The sequence below is a fragment of the Triturus cristatus genome, chromosome 4_1, assembly GCF_964204655.1.
Source record: "Triturus cristatus chromosome 4_1, aTriCri1.1, whole genome shotgun sequence".
NCBI classification, from domain to species: domain Eukaryota; kingdom Metazoa; phylum Chordata; class Amphibia; order Caudata; family Salamandridae; genus Triturus; species Triturus cristatus.
In genome coordinates, this window is record NC_140585.1 from 1,098,914,040 (window position 1) to 1,098,934,645 (window position 20,606).

Consider the following 20,606-nt stretch of genomic DNA (forward strand, 5'->3'; position numbering starts at 1 on the left):
ACAGTGCAGGTGTCAATGCAGTTATGGATCTCAGACAATAGCCAATTTACTGTTTGCCTGATATGTCTCTACTGATTGCCCCAGTCACAGCCACTCAATGTCACTGTCCTTACTGTCAATCTGCCAGACTGGTGATAAATAACCAAATGTAAGCCATCAGCCTGCCTTACTGCAAGAAGATGGATGGCACTTTGAATCATGTAAGCACAACATTCAATTAAGAGGGGCACAATTCGTATTCATATTTAATTAGTGGAAGGAATTGATGGTGCATGCAATTTATTTCATTTTGTAGGAGGCAGCAGTGGGATGTACTGTTCTAGGGTCTTTTTTGACTATGTTATTATCCAGTGCAAGAATGTAGAATATGAATTCAGGAGAGCACTAGCTGTTGTATTGTTAGTACATATCCGCCATCTTGGAAATATAACACACTAGTATGCAAGATGAGATATTGAGTCCTTAGGTGGATCATCTAGTGGTATGAGATGAGGTACTTCACACAATCATGGTGATAATGTATTATAACACAAACAGCCTGTATTTCAGACTGCATTTGGCCCTGCTGTGGATGAAACACCCGAAATGGTGCTTACATGATTTGTTATAAAAATAATTCTGTGAAGTGGCATGGTGAGACTGCATTAAAAGAATTCACGCTCTGGCACAACCTGTGGTCTCAGGTCATCTGCGGACCCTGAATGGCAGAGAAAAGCACAGTCACAGTCACTACATCCTGCTATTTGCTCCTCACAGTGCGTATGTCTGTTGGTAGTGCATGAATATTCATCTGCCATACTGCACTATCGTGAAATGAAAGGCGTCCACCTAAGGTGAGCAAGTTGCAGATGGTGCATTGCATGCGTACAGAGGGTATCTAAAGATGCTTGACAATGGAGAAAAGGCTCTACAGCAGCAGGTTCCCTCATTTTTCTCCCATCGAACAGCCAAACCATGAGCTTGCCAGGGGTCGCCATGGAATAGGCCTTGTTATTAGCTATCACACATATGGTGGGTGAGTCCAGGCACGCTCAAGCCATGCCTTTTGCTGAGGAGGGCCCATTGGTTTCAAATACACGACGTAACTCCGCATACAAACACCCGCATACCATTACCACGCATTTTTCTCAACGCAAATGCAATGACCCCGCATATTTTTATAACGAAGCAAATACAATGAATTTTGTATTAAAACTATTAAAAGTACATTTACAATGCATTTTAAACAACGCATTCCAGTACAACGAAAAAGAAAATGTGTCAATATGTTTAATTTTATAAATTAGTCTCTTACCTACTGGCACAGGATGCCAGTGAAACAGGGGTTTTAGGTGGGTAAGTAATTTAAAAATGACGGTATTTAAATTAATCATTAAAAAAAATAATAATACTCGAGTGTTAATTTAAAAGTGTACATCTCTTTAAATATTAAGTATCCACTGGGACGGGACAGCAGGAAAACAGGGGTTTTGTGAGGGTAAGTAATTTAAAAATAATGTAATTTTAACTAATTCTTGAGTATTCATTTAAAACTGTACATTTCTTAATACACTACCCGAAAGCACTACCCTACACTACACAAAACCACAATGCTACCCTAAAACCTAATACACTAACCCCTGCACGACTCTGCCCCTACCACCAGTCCCGTACCTCCACTGAAACACTACCCTGCACGACCACCCAACACTACCCTAAACCCTAAAACACTTCCCTACACTACACAAAGACCACAACACTACCCTAAACCCTGATACACTACCCCCTGCACGATCCTGCCCCAACTCCCAGTCCCGTCCCTACACTGAAACACTACCCTGCACGACCCCCAACACTACCCTAAACCCTAAAACACTACCCTATGCTACACAAACACCACAACACTACCCTAAACACTACCCCCAGCACGACCCTCCCGACCCCCACTCTGCTCCCTACACTGAAACACTACCCTGCACGGCCCTCTGACCCTACCCTGAACCCTAAAACACTACCCTACACTACACCAACACCACAACACTACCCTACACCCTAAACACTACCCCCAGCACGACCCTCCCTCGACCCCACACTGCTCCCTACACTGACACACTACCCTGCACGCCCCGACTTTTCCATAAACCCTAAAAAAGTAACCCCCACCCCAGGCCCAATCCCTCTTACCTCTCTCTCCTCGTGGTTCCTCTCTCCTAGTTCCTGCTTCGTCTGAGGGGCGGTGCACGGTGCACGCTGTTGTGAGGAAACGGTAGAGCCTCAGTTTCCTCAAAACAAGGTGGATAGTCATTACATCGCATGCGTTGTAAAAGCGCATGCGATGTAATGACATGTGGAGTAAATGGTATGCGGGGTAGGTGCATCTTGCAAAGTGATGGTATGCGGGGTGAAAGTATTCGGTGTGAAGGATTCGTTGTTAAGGAAATTTACCATTTCAAATTGACCCTGTGGCTCCTCAAATGCTAAACAAATAGGGGTTGTATCTGGTGTAGTCAATTGCCGCCCTATACTCTATAATGGCGTACATAATTTAGGTATGTGGACCACTGCATACTGCTACTGAATCAAGCATTCAGATGGCATTGGAACACCCTCCCTTAAGTCTGCGAGACAGTTAATATCTTCATAGCATATAGAGTCTGATTACTAGTGGGCTGGAAGGGGGTGAGATATTTAACACACCAGATAAATACCTGTACTGTTGGGTGGGGTGTTTACTTGGTGCAGCAAGTGCCTCATATTCCAAGTTCTCGCTTAAAAACGAAGTTCGAAAATTCATGTAAAGGAGGCGAGAGAAAGACCATCAACCCCTTTAGTGGTCAATGTGGAGTGCAAGAATAGATTCCAACCTCTGGACATGACGGGGGATGTTGTGATTTTAGTTGACCCTGCACAAAGTGGCCTTGAAATTGTTTGTCATACTCAACAATTAGTGGGCGACATCGTCAAGGCACAGTTTAAGCGTTTGAAAGAAGACATATTAGGGTTGAAAAATGCTATTTCAAAGCACACTTTAAGTGTTTGAAAGGAGACATATTAGGGTTGAGAAATGCTATTACCACGCTTGCACAAACACTAACTGGAAAGTAGATAAATTGAGTGAATTACTAATTAACCTTATGTAGGAAGGTAGAATCTGACTGCATGGTTGCCCCACTTTTTTCCTGGTGTTTTGCTGGTTTTTGACTAGTCTAGCTGGCATCCTGCTAATCAGGACCCCAGCCTATCTGCTTTCTCCCTTAAATTGAAATGTATGTACTTTGGTACAACTCCAGATTGGATACTGGGGTCCATTATCAGTCCCTAGTATATGGCACACCATGTACCCAGGGCATAGGTACCCCAGAGGTCTCACATGGGCTTAAGCATGTATTATGCCACCCAAGAGAGGCCATGCAAAATAGAACCTCACGTCTGCTGCTGCAGCCTGTGTAAGCTATAGCAGGCCTTTTCAATCCTGAAGGCAGAGTGCTGGGATTTACATGAGAGGGTGCTCCTGCATGAGCAGGGCCCCTCTACAGCCTTCAGAGACCATTCTCCCGGGCTAGGTGTGATACTACCAGACCCATAGGTAGAGGTTCATTATAACCTCGCGGTAAATGCTATCTCGAAAACGACTACAACAAAGTATGTCGTGTTTGGTGTCAAACACCTTGGAATCATACCTCCACACCAGCAACTGGTGTGGGAGGTATGATTCCTCCCCTCAGAAGCGAGGTTCTTGGGGTACCTAAGTCTACTGGTACCAACTTTCTCGAGCCTTTCAGCACAAAATGGATGCTGCCAGCCACAGACACGAGTCTGCCCTCCTTTTGCTGAGCCAAGCTCGAGCAGGGGAAGGCAGCGCAATAGGCATCCTGTCACAGGGAGGTGTGACCACCTCCCAGACAGGATTAGTGTATTGGGGCTGGGTGGGTGCACTGTCACAGTGCCAGAAAGTCTAGCTCAGGGTCACATTTGGTGTCCCTGTGCATACTCCAGCTCAAACCAGTTCTGGGAGCCATTTGCTCCTGCTCTGGCACGAAACTGGACATAGAACATGGGTGTAGCCACCTCTCTTTCCTGACACTCCCCTAGGATGGTCCCTATAATTTGTCCAACCCTCTCCCATGGGTATAAAATGGGTTACCTGGCTACAGGACATTAGATTTTACGTGGGCAAGATTCTGTAAGAAGATACCACTACCCTTCGACCGTCTGGACATGCTGGACTTCATGGGACCTCCCTTGGGCTCGACTTCGTCTTCCCTTGCCGTCCCCAGTCTCGCCAGTGTCCATGATCCATACAGGCTTAGTGCAAGACCCTGTGGAACTCCAAGACAACAGAAGAATCTCCCTTGGGGTGAAGGAGTCACTCCCCTGCAAACGCAGGCACCGTAATGCATCTGACCCGTCTGCTGATCCTGAGCCCCTGCGGACTCCGAAGGCTCCAGCAACACAGGAGGTGGGTTTCTGAAGGTCTCCGAGGTCGAGCTGCCCTCTTACCAAGTTTGAGGCAGATATCCCTTGTGGGGACCAGATAACCCGTACCCCTGTGCACCGTGTCCATTTGCAGCTGCATATGCTTGTTGTCGTGCAACAATTCCATGCATTGGGCCATTTGTAGCCCTGACCCAAGCGTTTCTTTCCTGAGGACTCCAGCATCCTCGCACTCTGTGCCTTGCTAGCTGGTACCCTGTGAAACCGCCTGAGGTCCCCTCGTGACTCCTGTGCCTTCAGCCTATGGGTCCACTCGAGGGTCAACTTTGCTTTATTGGGCTCCCCTGGTTGCTCCAGGCCTGCCCTGACTCCCCTTGCTGTGGTGAGTCTCCTGGTCCTTGCTGGGCCAGATTGACACCGTATTTGACAATCTACGTTGCTTGCCGCTGCTTGTTGGTGCTCTCGCCGGACACCGACCCCTCAGCACTCAACATCCTTAATGAGAAAGCTCGTATCTAGCTCCTGGTCATCCAAGACATCTCCTGGTCCTCATAGCTGAAGAGTCAAGATCCCCGTCAACACACCTGAAGCACCCGACATCGGTGGGCATTCGTCTACCGAGCCCCTGATCACCCCAAAGTGACCCAGACTCTGTCTCATTTGCTTTCAGGTTCTTCTCATCTAGAATCCATGTTTGGATTCCACCGGACACTTTTCTTACTTCCGGCAGTAGCATTTCTTTGTCGACATCGAAAGAGAACGACAAGGGTTTCCAACGCCACTTCGTGCCTATGCACCCGGCTCCTCTGGAATAGGTAACTCTGGTACAAAGGTATCCACGGGTGGGGTGGCTCTCCAAACTCTTAAGTTCCAAGGGTTGGTTTTCGTTATCTGCTGGGAAGGGTCCTTAATCTAATTTTCCAACCGTGACTTTCCCATTGAATCGTACGGAGTACGCGGTCGTGTTCTCACTTTGCACCCGTCCTCCGTGGGGTCCCTACTTACTCACCTCGGGTGGTTCCTTCGGGACCCAACGATTCTACACTTCCTAGACTAGGTCTAGTATCCAGTCGTGATTCTTATACCACTTATTTAGTATATGGTTTGGTCTCCCCCGGGAGCCCACTGTGTATTGTGCTACTTACGATTGATTGTTTGCAACTGTATTATTCGAATTGTGTTCTATCCTCTGTAGAGGATACTAGAGAGTGTTATATATAATAAATACATCTTTTTATAACTACTGTGTGGTTTCCCTTTCATTTAACCAATACTATAAGGTTATTTTCTAGTAAAACAAGCTGCTTAACTTTCTGAAGGCTGCTCTCCATAACTACCACTAGGATAGCTTTCTATAAAGGTTATCTTTAACCTAATCATCATAAGGGTTATTTGGACTGGTGCCAGGTGCCTACTTTAATTAGTGGACAGCATATACCAGGCCAACTTCTCACACCTTACTAATGAAGTGGGAAATAGTCCCACTAGTAGTCCTGAGCAAGACCACCTCGCTAGTGATACTTTAAGTAACACAATTAACCAATCACTCTCCCTACGCAGCACCTAGGCAGGGGTCCATGTGATACTGCAACCAAGAGAGGCAGCACTAAACAATCTGGTGGTGATTATGAGACAGGACAAAAGGCCTGGACTTCAAGGTATTCGCAGGGCATGATGAAGGGCACAGGTAACTATGTAAGACCGGTAACATAGGCAATCAGCCATCTGATCCTGAAAAGATCATGTATTGCAAACTGTCCTATGCACATAGGGAGAAGGCTGTTAGTGGCCGGCTGAGCAAAGACATTTTTATGAAAAATGTTCCAAAATTACAGTTCAGAACTCTTCAAAGTAGAGAATCATTAACCAACACAATTAGTCACTGGCTAAAGCATGGCCACAAGTGTAGATCTGTAATAAGGGAGGATATTGCTTCTATGAATCATTAGACAAATATATATAGCAGCATAGATTATATTGGTGTACGATTTGTCAGCAATGAAATATTTGAGGGCTTAATTGGCTTGGAGCACAGAACAACACTATCCAATGGCTAAAATATTTATAGAAAATGGAACCCACCTTATGATTCACTTCCAGACAGTCTGAATGGGTATAGGCCAATGTGTATTGAGGCTCGAAGGACCCAAATAGAAAGATCCTATTTCATGGTGGCCTCAGACATAGATTTACTCTGCCAGATTCAGTTGCACAAAACTGCTGTTAACCACTCACCATCTTATATCTCAAAGGAGTTAAATGCTTCAAATATCCAGCTGAACAAATGCGTATTGGGGGATGGTCATAGGAATCGTGAAAGAGGGCAGTTAACCCATATGGGAAATGTACAGACCTTCCCTCCAGTCTTGTCCTTGCCTAAAACGTCAGCTGTGCCTGATGTTTCGGCGGGAGTACCAAAAAACGAATGTCATGGAACTTGGCCGGCCTACAGTCAAAACTCAATGTTTGAGAATGGGGGGAATTTATTGGTCATCATTATAATCCTTCTTCATGAACCCTGGGCGATGGGGTCAGTGCATAGACCGGGCTACCTCTTATTTTACATTAATGCCACTCCCTCTAGCTCTAGGAGAGCCTCTTGGGCTTACTTATTTGGCTAAAAAATATGATCCATTGTAAGACTAAGGGGCAGATGTATCAGCAAACCTAATTCGGCAACCTGTTGCCGAATCGCAAAATGGCTGGGTTTGCACTTCGATATTAGGACGGGGTGTGTTTAGGGCATTCCTTCCTAATACCGAAACGCTTCGGTACGTAGGAATGTTTTGTGACTTAAATTGTGGTCGCAAAACATTCGCATTTTACCACCTACTTCAAGTAGGTGGTAACCCATTCGCAAATGGGAAGGGGTCCCTAAGGGACCTTTTCTCCTTTGTGAATGTTTGTAAAACCATTTAAGAGCAGACAGTAGTCCCATGCACCACTGCCTGCTCTTAAAAAATGAAATTTTTCATCTTTAGTTTTATAAAGCATCTTGTTTTCCTTTAAGGAAAACGGGCTGCTTTACAAAAAAAAAAAGATTGCTTTATTGAAAATCAATTACGGACATGGTGGTCTGCTGATCTCCGCAGGCCAACATCCCTGTGATTTGTGCGCTTCCTAGGGGGTCGCAAATTATGACCTACCTCATTAATATTCATGAGGTAGGTCATTTGCGACCACCTAGGAATCGCAAAAGGTGTACTATACACCTTCATACATTGCATTTTGCAATTTCCTAATTGCGAATCCCAATTGGGGATTCGCAAAATGCTATCTACATACATCTGGCCCTAAAGCCTTAGACATTGGATTTAAGAATGTATTGGGGTTTTCTAAACCCTCCTGAATACCTCTCAGAACAGACACATTGAGGAAATATGAATTTTGTGATCAGTTATGTCCCCTATCGTAGACCCCAACGGCTCCATGTGCATGCTATAAGTACATGTATGTTCCCTCCTGCTCCAGTTTTGAAGACGCAAATATATGTGCGTCCACCGTCAACATGTCCTCTTTCAGATCCGCCATGAATGGGTCAGATATTCCATTCCTAAGTATGAAAGGCCACCGACTTTATGTGGTTCACTTTCCACATTTTACAGATTCAGGCGAGTAGGCCCAGAATTCTGTCATCAAGCCTTTTCCTGCCTTCTGCCTCTGAAAGCTCCAGTCTGAGCCTGCATCTGTATCCATGAACTTTGTCCTACTCCCTGCGCGGCTAACGGTGCCTGATCCAGCCTGTCGCCTGCCAAAAACTGTATTTCACCTTCAAGATTATCTCCTCCGCCCCTCATCCGATGCATTCCTGTCTAGTAGTTTAGGTAAACATTCCTCCAGCTACCGTGCAAAGGGCCAGGCCTCGCTGTCCTCATGCAAGTAATTCATAGCCCCGTTACCATGGAATATTCCTACCCCCTCGCATCTAGTGTAGACACTTAGACGCTTGTACACGCACTAACAGTCAGTATAGAATAGATTCTATCCTAGAGACCTCTCCTTTTGGATAACACAGTTCTTTAAACATAGGATATTAGATATGATTTGGGATTAGGTTGACATGACCCCCAGACTTCTGTCTCCACATGTAGAGCTAAATGTCAAGTCCCCTTCACCCTCTAGTTGCACGTCAATCACACGTCATGCGGCTGCGCGCGCATCTCTGTCAAATATTTCTGCTGACATTGCAAGATTCTCTTATGGATCCACCCACTTGTGACATCATGTATGATGACGTTTATTAAATTACGCCCATACATCCACCTCTATTAGTTACGTATGCACCTTTTATCTGTACTATCAGCTGTTACGCCTCTTGCATCTGTTTCACTGTAATGTATTTTCTATAAAACTGCCTATCTGTCAATAATGTATGCCCTTCCTTCCTGAACTTTCGTGGTGATGGAATAGAAAGCCTGCAATTCGAATTGTATTCCTTTGTATAGGAATAAAGCCTTTTAAAACCTCTAATACCACGGATTCTGCCTCTTATATTTACTGAGTTATTCTTAATAGACTTTACCGCATAAAAATAGTACCGGTAATGAAATATTTACCACATAAATTGGCGCCCAAATAGGGACACTTTCTCATCTCACACGCCGGCGGTGCGTTGCAGGCCCGGTCTCCTGCCACAGCTGAACGGACAAAAACGCGTACCTGCAGGATTTCCTGTATCTCCCTCCGGCCAAGCGGGGACGACTGAGGCTGCGATCAACACCCAGACGAGGCGGTGAGAAGTGCGAAGTATCCCGACCAGAGCCTAGCTGAGAGAGCAAGATCCGAGGTATACAGAGGCCCACCAGGTTCCGAAGTTCCGAGTCCAGTCGAGTCGAGTCCAGTCCGGTCCAGTTTCAGTTCCGTTCCGAGGCCTTCCGTTCCGAGCTACCCGGTGAGTACCATTACCGGGGAGGCATTTAACGTGCACATAGTCTGTGCCGGTCAAGACGGGTTTGGGTACACAAATCCGGTCTGCACTGTTTTAGCAGTGTATCTGTACTGTTTAGCAGTATATATAGTATGTCTTGCATATAAATAAGTACTATCTAGTGTCAGTATTATGTCAGTAACTAGTTTTCTATTAGTTATCATTGTTCGTAAAACTGTTAAGTGTTAAATGTTTTAAATACGTTCTATATATTGTGGTGTGAATGACTGTTCATTATTGTGTTTTCTTGTATAAAGTGTGTTCTAGTAATAAGGTCTAAAAATGCCGCTCTTTTCGAAACTAAGACAGATCAAAACTAGAAAAAGTGTACTCGAAGAAGCAGTTCCCATCCCACCTAGGGACACTCCAGGGTACTTTATGTATCATAAGCATGGCCTAGATGCCGTATTATTTCTTGATTTATGGGTGGACTACACCAAAGAATTACCAGAGAGTCAGAGATGGCCCGCAGCGGGGACCTGGGATGCAGATTGCATCATGAGAGTAGAAGAAGAATTATGGAAAAAGAAAGCCAGACAGTCACAGGAAGATGCCATTAAATTATGGCGTAAAGAATCATATAGACGTACAGAAAAAGCACTCAGACAGGAAGAGAAAGGTAGAGAGAATTCAAATAAAACCCGAGAAAATCTATTACTTGAGGAAGGTACCCGAGTAAAATCAGAACAAGTAGATAGACAAAGAAACACTCTTATGAATGGTATGTATCCTCTTCTGGCCGAAGGGTTACCTAAGGCTACCCCGGAAATACCAAAAGACTTAACTCCTCCATTGCTCCCGATAAAAGCACATCCCAAAACACATCCCAAAACAGCAAAGGACGTTTTCCTTTCCTCCTATTTAGATGACGCAGCTCCCGAGTATGCTAATGCAATACCACCCACACCGCTTGCCGATGGTGTTCAACACCAAGAGCATTCGTCTGTATCCCCGCAACTACAAACTCCTACACAAGTTCCAACAGGCCCGTCCGTTTCTACAGTTTTTCCCGCATCTACAATCTCTATCCTACGCCCAACGAATCCTTTCGTGCCTAGCACCTCAGATGGTGCTACAGGAGGTACGACAGACATGTTTGCCACACCGCCGCGAAATAAACAGACCCTTAGAGATTTAGCACTCCAATCGACACCTAGAGAGGGAAGTTGGCTTACCCCTTATAGAGGTTCCTGTAGACCAAGAGGGACCTTATGTACATAGTGAACTATTAGGGGACGACAGAAAGTTTTTACTTGATACAGGGGCAAGCAGAACAACTATAAGACGAAGTGAAGTTCCAGGGGCACCCCTCTCAGGCTCACAGAATATTTCCCTTGGATTCTCAGGAAAACCTATAATCAATGACGTAACACAACCTCTTCCACTTACGGTCGGTCCATTGACATGTACTACAGATTTATTGCTTACTAAATCCTGTCCAGAAAACTTGTTAGGCATAAAAACATTGAAAGCTCTAGGAGCCATAATATGTTGTTCTCCGGAAGGAGTACGACTATTTTTACGTGACTTTAAAGGTCACTACGTGTCCAGAGACATGGATCACCGACTGCAGAATTTACCTACACATTTATGGGCACAAGGCCCCACTGATGTTGGTTGCATGAACATTACACCATATCGAGTTACACTGAAAACAGGAATAGTACTACCACGAATGCGACAATACAAGTTACCACCAGATGCTGTAGTGGCTTTACTGCAAATCATTGACGAGCTCATTGCACAAGGAGTGGTTGTCGAAACCGACTCCAATGTATGTAATTCCCCGATAATTCCGATTCTTAAAAGAACGGATCCAAAGGCACCACCAGTATATCGATTAGTTATTGATCTACGCGAATTGAACAAATGTATTGTACCGCAATACCCTGTGGTCCCAGATATCTCTTCATTACTCACAGCTATTGACTCAGAAGCAACGTTCTTCACTGTAATTGATCTCAAGAATGCTTTCTTTAGTGTCCCAATCGATCCGGAAAGTCAATATCTGTTCGGATTCAGTTTAAATGGACGAAGTTTTAAATTCACACGCGCACCTCAAGGGTTTACAGAAAGCCCCAGCATCTATAGCCAAGCACTGAAACGAGAACTTGACAGTATCCACATGCCAGTTAACACTGCCTTGCTTCAATATGTCGATGATCTGCTGATCACCGCCCGAAGCGAACCTGAATGTGAGACAGCGTCACTGACGGTTTCGAAATTTCTGGCCGACAAGGGGCACAAGGTGTCCCCTTCTAAGCTGCAATTCTGTGTCCAGCGAGTTGTTTACCTTGGGCACTCGCTGTCCAAGGAGGGAAGGCAGCTTACACCCGACCGCATCCAGTTAATTGCTAACATGCCACCACCCAAGACACAAAAGGAGGTGCGGGCTTTTATAGGCCTCACTTCATACTGTAGGCAGTGGATCCCTCAATATGCATTTCTAGCAAAACCACTCATCCAGTTGACAACACAGGAGGCAGCCACATCGACTGTCCTCCCTTGGACTCAAAAACATACACACGCCTTTGAAAGCTTAAAGAAAGCTTTATGCCAAGCACCTGTTTTAGCAACACCATGTTACAGTAAACAGTTTACACTTTTTGTTACAGAACGCGAAGGTACTGCCTTGTCAGTGCTCACTCAGGAACAAGCAGGATCACACAAACCATGTGCTTATTTCTCTAGTACATTAGATCCAGTAGCTCAGGCACTTCCTGCGTGCCTGAAATCGGTGGCAGCAACAGCTTTAGCAATCAGACAAAGCGATGCCATAGTGTTAGGACACCAATTGACAGTACAAGTACCACACGCAGTAGAGGTTCTCTTGAACCGCACACAAACACAACACTTGACTATAGCGAGACTCACCGGTTACGAATTAACATTGTTTCAGCCACATATAGAAATCAGACGTTGTAATACGTTAAATCCTGCCACACTGTTACCAGTAGGCGGAACAGATCCATTGGCACATGATTGTGTCGAAGTCATTACTATCACGACGAAACCCAGACAAGACTTGACAGATATCCCTTTGTCAGATCCAGACTTGACATTGTATGTAGATGGGTCATGTATGAGAACAAGTACAGGAGAGTTAGTGGCCGCTTACGCAGTTACAACAGACACTGAAGTCATTGAAACAAATTGTATTAACACTTTGTCAGCTCAAGCAGCAGAGCTCACCGCTCTGACACAAGCCTGTATTCAAGCCAAAAATAAGAAAGTCAATATATACACAGATTCACGTTATGCATTCGGAGTCGTCCATGACTTCGGCGTACTGTGGCGAGAGAGAGGTTATTTAACTTCTCACGGTGCCCACATCCAACACGGACCCCTCATTCAAGCCCTATTAGACGCGATTCATCTACCTACTGTAATATCGATTATGAAATGCAAAGCCCACACAAAAGTTACCGATATCATTTCTCAGGGTAATGACCTAGCTGACAGAACAGCTAAACAGACTGCTCAGAATCAGACTCACACAACTGACACGACGAAGACAATAGTTCCGACACCAACACATTGCATGACAGTTAAGGATCCCGCCCTTGATGTAATTGACATACAGACACATGCTACACCAGAAGAAATAAAGAAATGGACTGAATTAGGAGGGATCCAAACGGATCAAGGATGGATGACGAAGGAAAAATCTATATGGTTTCTTCCCGACTCAATGGTTCAAGTCATCATTAACACTATACATAGTCCAGCGCACCTAGGAGAAAAAGCTATGCTAGACAGCATTCAACACATTTGGTTCAACAAACACTTGCGAGCAGCAGCTAAACAAAAAGTTCGTACCTATATGATATGTTGTCAGTTTAATCCAGGTAAAAGCATCCCCGTAGAGCAGGGTGGATTTCAAACTCCCGATCATGCTTTTGAAGCCCTCCAGATGGATTATATCCAGATGGAACGATGTCGAGGATTCAAATTTGTTCTCGTAGTTGTCTGTGCTCTTTCCCGTTGGACAGAAGCATACCCGGTTTCAGATTACACTGCCCCGACTACTGCCAAACAGTTAGTTCGAGAATTCTTCCCACGGTACGGTTTACCACGTGTTGTCTACTCAGATAATGGCCAGCCGTTCTCATCCGAACTAATGAAACACGTTTCCCTTCTGTTAGGCTACCAATGGAAATTCCACTGTGTCCGACATCCCGAGGCGGCAGGTCTCGTGGAACGCCATAATCAAACTCTGAAAATTAGATTGTCCAAAATATGTAGAGAAAAAGGTGTCGATTGGATAGTAGCCTTACCAGTTGCGCTCTTTTACATGAGAATGGTAGCACATTCTCGAACAGGGCTATCCCCGTACGAGGTGATCTTCGGTAGACCCCCAAATATGTGGGGGACGCCTATACCTCACAAAATCACTGATGTTGACTGTAATATGCTGACAGATTACCTGGCTTCCTTGATGTCTGCACTACAATCTTGTCGTTCACAGGTAGCCGCAGCTTTTCCCGACAATACTGAGGTGAAGCCCCATGACGTGGTTCCTGGCGACCTGGTTTTGGTCAGGAATTTTGACCGAAAGACCCAACTGGAGCCTAGATGGACCTCGCCAAAATTGGTTCTACTAACTACAAGGACAGCCGTGAAGATTGAAGGACGCAAAGGGTGGTTGCACTCGAGTCATATCAAGAAATTTTATGGACTACCATCTAGTGTGAGCGTTCAGCCCTGCATTCCCTCACAGACAGACTCAAAGCTCCCCTTGGCTGAATTAACAAACTCAGAACTTTACAAACTAAAATTAAGGTCTAGTAAGTCAGACAATTTGATTGTTTAAGTCCTCTCCAAGGTGAATCGGTTGAATTTGTCTCTGACATGTATCCTCTAGACCGGAATAGAGAAAGAAATCATCAGATGCAGCTTAAGAAGCATGCGTATTGTAAATCATTTCGTAGTCACTGCACAGTAACATTATTAATTTTGTTTTTTCTAAGTCTTCTGATCATCATTGTCAGCATACTATTGCACATGTATTACCCTATTCTTAAGCGTGCTTACAATGTAACTGCAGAACATTCTTTTAGCGAATTACCTCCGCATGAGTTGTCCTATAGATTTGCGCTGCGCAACAACACATTCATTAGTATGTTACATCATTCCCATCAAACCAGCAATGCCACAAATTGTTGGATATGTGGCCGACTCCCTCCCTATCAGAACTATAAGGGAGTTTTGCCCCTCTTTCCCTATCCGTTCACACACAATGGCTCCTGTGGAGCATGGTTTAGTTTGATTAATTCCCTAGATTCAAATTCCGCAGTTTATCAAGACAACTGGGTATGGGGAAACCTGAACTTAGTTTTGCTTAAAGTCTGCTACCCTAACAAGGAGGGACTTCCAAGAAGAACAGGAACTGATCTAGAAAATGAAGTATATGGATTAGGTAATTTTACACTTAACCTTATGATCCTGAACGTTGAATCTGAAGCTACACCAATCTTGCCCGCCATGTCAGTATTCCCAGTAAAAGGGGAATTATGTGTAAGAAAGAATGGTTCCATACACATGGGCCATAGTAAATGCACCACTGTAATAAAATTCAGTGATCAAGGCAAGTCTACATTTAGAGCTTCTCGCCATTCCTACTTTATATGTGGCCAGACCGCATATATACGTCTACCTCTAGATTGGGATGGTACCTGTTACATAGCATTCCTTCTACCACCTGTTTTCCTAGCTCCTCCTGATTATCATAGAAATACCCATTTAGTACACAATAGACAGCAGAGAGATCTCCCAATTGTCGATTACACTGAAAGAGCATGGGAAAAATACACCGATTTCAATAAAGGTTTCTTTCCCTATATAGGTACAGTCACTAATAGTAAGCTGATACGTAGATTAACCAGAACCCTTGAAGCAGTAGTGAACGAAACTATTTCCGCCTTAGGCAATTTAACAGAAGAGCAGTCTGCTATGCGGATTGTTGTGCTTCAAAATCGTCTTGTCCTTGACGTCATCCTGGCCGATAGGGGCGGAGCTTGTAGGGTCATCGGATCAAGTTGCTGCATTTTCATACCAGAAAATTCGCCGTCAGTATATAAAGCCATAACTCGCCTTCATAAGATTGTAAGCCAGATACACCAGAGTCCAGGCACCTGGACTTGGTCCGGTTGGTTCTGGGGCGTGTTGTCAGCCTGGGGATGGAGAATCCTATCCTTCCTAGGTATTGGCTTTCTCATACTATTCAGTTGCTGCTTATGTCTACAATGTGGGCCAGCGATTTGTGGTCTGTGTGCCACCTCGTGTATCCCACATCCAAGTTTTCGTTCGAGATCCCGGAAGAAGAAAGAAGAGCAAATGATGCTATATGAACAGATCGATGGATTGATGAAGATCGATATCTCCTGAGGGTCCGTAGGGGACAAGGAGGGAATGAGGAAATATGAATTTTGTGATCAGTTATGTCCCCTATCGTAGACCCCAACGGCTCCATGTGCATGCTATAAGTACATGTATGTTCCCTCCTGCTCCAGTTTTGAAGACGCAAATATATGTGCGTCCACCGTCAACATGTCCTCTTTCAGATCCGCCATGAATGGGTCAGATATTCCATTCCTAAGTATGAAAGGCCACCGACTTTATGTGGTTCACTTTCCACATTTTACAGATTCAGGCGAGTAGGCCCAGAATTCTGTCATCAAGCCTTTTCCTGCCTTCTGCCTCTGAAAGCTCCAGTCTGAGCCTGCATCTGTATCCATGAACTTTGTCCTACTCCCTGCGCGGCTAACGGTGCCTGATCCAGCCTGTCGCCTGCCAAAAACTGTATTTCACCTTCAAGATTATCTACTCCGCTCCTCATCCGATGCATTCCTGTCTAGTAGTTTAGGTAAACATTCCTCCAGCTACCGTGCAAAGGGCCAGGCCTCGCTGTCCTCATGCAAGTAATTCATAGCCCCGTTACCATGGAATATTCCTACCCCCTCGCATCTAGTGTAGACACTTAGACGCTTGTACACGCACTAACAGTCAGTATAGAATAGATTCTATCCTAGAGACCTCTCCTTTTGGATAACACAGTTCTTTAAACATAGGATATTAGATATGATTTGGGATTAGGTTGACATGACCCCCAGACTTCTGTCTCCACATGTAGAGCTAAATGTCAAGTCCCCTTCACCCTCTAGTTGCACGTCAATCACACGTCATGCGGCTGCGCGCGCATCTCTGTCAAATATTTCTGCTGACATTGCAAGATTCTCTTATGGATCCACCCACTTGTGACATCATGTATGATGACGTTTATTAAATTACGCCCATACATCCGCCTCTATTAGTTACGTATGCACCTTTTATCTGTACTATCAGCTGTTACGCCTCTTGCATCTGTTTCACTGTAATGTATTTTCTATAAAACTGCCTATCTGTCAATAATGTATGCTCTTCCTTCCTGAACTTTCGTGGTGATGGAATAGAAAGCCTGCAATTCGAATTGTATTCCTTTGTATAGGAATAAAGCCTTTTAAAACCTCTAATACCACGGATTCTGCCTCTTATATTTACTGAGTTATTCTTAATAGACTTTACCGCATAAAAATAGTACCGGTAATGAAATATTTACCACAACATCACCGTGGTAAATATATACATATGTACAGTCCTGGATAACACAGAATCACAAATATTATACGCCTTGAAATCTCTGCTTGAATCTATACATCATACTTGGCCCATGATCATAGCTGGGGATTGTAATATGAAATTTGAACCCTTCGAGCCCCTTTCATCTATGTTGGCGGTAGAGGACAAGAAGGGGGAGGTACCAGAAGTTTCAATTAAGTGGGGCTTTACACTCTGACTATATGACTTTTGCACTAGTTACTTTATAATTGTTGACTTTCTCATGCCTGTAAGTTTAATGTTCTTTGATGAATTGAGATTCTTACATGATTGTTGCACTCGTCATTTTACAATTGCCTGGCTCCTTATGCTCCAAAGATTGATGTTGTCTCATGATTTGTGATTTTATTTGTGATTTTAATGGACTTTAATAGTTGTGTATTGATCGAAATAAAGTAATACTACTACTTTACAGTCATCAACTGTCATCTGCACAAAGAGTTACTCTTCAATACAGAGATTAATAATGTGTTATACTTCTACAGACCTATAATACATTAGGAGAATATGCATTTTGTAAACACTTACACCCACTAGCTGGACACAGCCTATACAAAATTAGGCAGAGAAGTAATATAGTAGTTATCCACCACTATGTTCTCTCCAAAAAAACCTAAAACATTAATTGGATGATGTCATCAGTGATATAATCAACGATGTCATCAGTGATCCATAAATGATGTCAAAGACATGTCATGAGTGATGTAATATGCGAGGTCATTAGCAGTGCATGGAAGGGGCGAAAGTTATAGTTAGGGCTGCTAACTATAACTAGTGAATTTCTGTGTTTTTTTTAGTTCAAAATGTTAATGTTATCACTGACATATTCACCTAACTATAACGTCACTTTAACCTTTGGTATTTTCAGTGAATTTCTAAGTTTTCTTAAAATAAAATCAGAACTTTTTATAACATCTAACTATAATGTTAGTTTAACCTTTCTTTTTTTCAGTGAAATTCTAGGTTTTTTTTTGACTTATGTAATATTTTATTACCATACATAAAATCAACCCTCTGCCAGTCACACCATACAGCTATGTGTGACTGGGTGTTGGCTTCAGGCAGCCAGCCCCAATCTAACCATAGCTTTCAGCTGTACACAGCAGGGGGTTGGCAACAGGGCCTGGTCTGCAACCAGCCCTGTGGCCAACCCATCTGGAGGCAGCCAACCCCCCCGCATGCAGCTAACCCCATGCTGTGCATGGTCTTTTGTCTTGAACAGCATGGGGTTGATCTCAGGGTCTGGCTGGCAGTTGTGGATTGCATCCAAGCCCTGCATCCAACCCCCCTGAGGCAGCCACCTGCAGAAAGCCAAACCCATGCTCCACATGGCCTTTGGTGCCTGATAAAGCTCGGGGAAGGGAGTGGCGCTCTGCATGCCTTATCAAGCCCATGGGACTCCACCCCCTCAAGTCTGCATGTTATTATGTGGGTGAAATGTGGCCCCACTCATTAAGCCCTTTCGGCCCCGGAGACCCCATCCCCCAGGGCCAATATAATAAATAAGAGAAGGAGCTCACACTGCCCCCCTCCCTTAGCTCTAACAAGCCCTGGGGAATCCCCCTGGGCCTGCATTAATTATAGGTTAGTGTCCAATGGGGCACGCACAATTCACCATGTTGGGGGCTGTGGGAGAGCACCAAGGTCTCAAATAGTCCCAGCGGGCCCCCGCATAAAGCGAGAGCTGGTATTGTTCTCGCCCGCAGAAGTGTGGACTCAGAATCAGAACACAAGTCTGCTCACTGCAGGTGGGAGCATGTTTAAAGCCCCCGCCAGCTTGGAGCAGACTTGTATGTTTGCTTATGCATGGCGGGAGATTTAAAAATACTCCCACCAGCCGTGAGCAAACACGTTTTCCTGCCTACTGTAATGAGGGCACGGAAACTGCTGTGTACCGGGTGTGGGCTAAAAGACCTTAGGTACTTAGTTCTCTGTTTTTATCCAGGGATTGCCATACTGTGCTAGAGAATGATGTGCAGATTGGTTCTTAAATTGTAACATGTGTGCACCTCTGAGATATGAAACCCATGCCCACCATTTTTGATATGGTAGATGGTTGAACAATTTCCACTCTTAGAGAATGACTTTAACCACAATGGTTAGGTGTAGGTCTAGCAGCACCATATCACTGGCATCTACAGGCAGTGGAGTCAGTGAACCCCTAGGGCCCAGTGTTAGAATAGAGAAAGGTAGGGTTATACGTGTATTAAAGATTACTGACACATGGTTTTGTATCAGTAACCAGCATGATTCTAGCAACTGGCAGTCAAAGAACATGTGTTGGTGTGAGCCAGGTTAGTGATTACAATTCCAGCATATATCATTTTTGGTAGTTTCAACTTGAACCAATGAGCTGGGGTCCAAAGCAGGAGATTCATCGTTAAGAATTTAGATTGAATAAGAGACGGGACAATTTTATTGCTCAAGGAGGGTTTGCCAATCTTGTCAGGTATCAGACATAATATGTTAAAAAAAACTCTTATCAAAATGCTTGGCCCATTTGGCGCAAATAATTGAGTCTTGTGAAGGTTCAGGGTCAGAGAGGGACTTGCAGATTTTGGAGGCAATATATCCAGAGTGTTGCCAGAGGGCAAGATGCGTGAGTAGAGTCAATTTTATTTAGAGAGATTAAGGTTGGAGAGTCTAATCTTGATTTTTAGAAAGCTATAAAAGTCCAAATTGGAGAGATTGTACTTTATGGCGAGGGCTGAAAAGGGGAGCTAGTCATTGTTATTGTCATAGAGGTCTCTTTCAACCTGACGCCTTTGGAGGCCCACACGGTTGCAATGGTAGGAGCAACTTCAGCATTAACTTTGGGAATAAATCATAATGACCCCCATCTTGAGTTATGGATGTACTCCGGAAAGCGTTTGTCTATTACTTTTAACGCACCTGCAGTATCGATAATGATGCGGTGAGATTGTGGCAGGGTAAATTTTGACATTGTAATAAAGGAGGATGTGCTAAAAGGGGAGCATAGCTCATGCTCAATACACATCCATGGTGGGGCATTTTGTGAGTCCAGGAGGAACCAGACAGCACCTTGGGCAGCTAAAAAAGCTGATTGGTACAGGTTTCAGTTCAGTAGAATACATCCTCCTCGTGTAACTATCTTTCCGAGATCCTTGCTCTCTTATCATTCCAAAGAAGCTTGGACGTGAGTTTATCTAATTCTTGGACAAAATAGGGGGAACATTTTACAGGAAGCATGAATGACAAGAAATTTACTATTGAAGTGATCATCATTTTGAGTGAATTAAATGTGGGTGACCCGGCGTTCAGGAGATCTCTAACCTTGGCAATGGTGTGTGATTTATTAAAAAGTAGAGTCAGTAAGATTTTTACAGAACCAGATCCACAGATATTTAAGAAGTGTGGATTGCCACTTAAGACCTGAGTTGTTTAGGTGAGAAGGAAGACAAAGTGGATTCACAGGAAATAACCGTGTTTTGTCCTTATTTAATGTGTATCCAGAGACTTCAGAGAATGTAGAGATATTGCTGATGATAGAAGGTATTGCGGCTTCAACATCCTCTAAAAAACATAAGGATGTCATCCGTGTATGCTGCTGTTTTATATATATTGGTTCCAAATTGGGGACCTTTGATTG

At 44.2% G+C, this 20,606-nt stretch overlaps 1 protein-coding gene across 1 annotated transcript in view; it reads right to left on the reverse strand.

The window, feature by feature from the left end:
• Positions 1-20,606, reverse strand: part of LOC146856076 (lysosomal alpha-glucosidase-like) — an 829,176-nt gene that overhangs the window by 465,494 nt on the left and 343,076 nt on the right. The window lies entirely within an intron of this gene.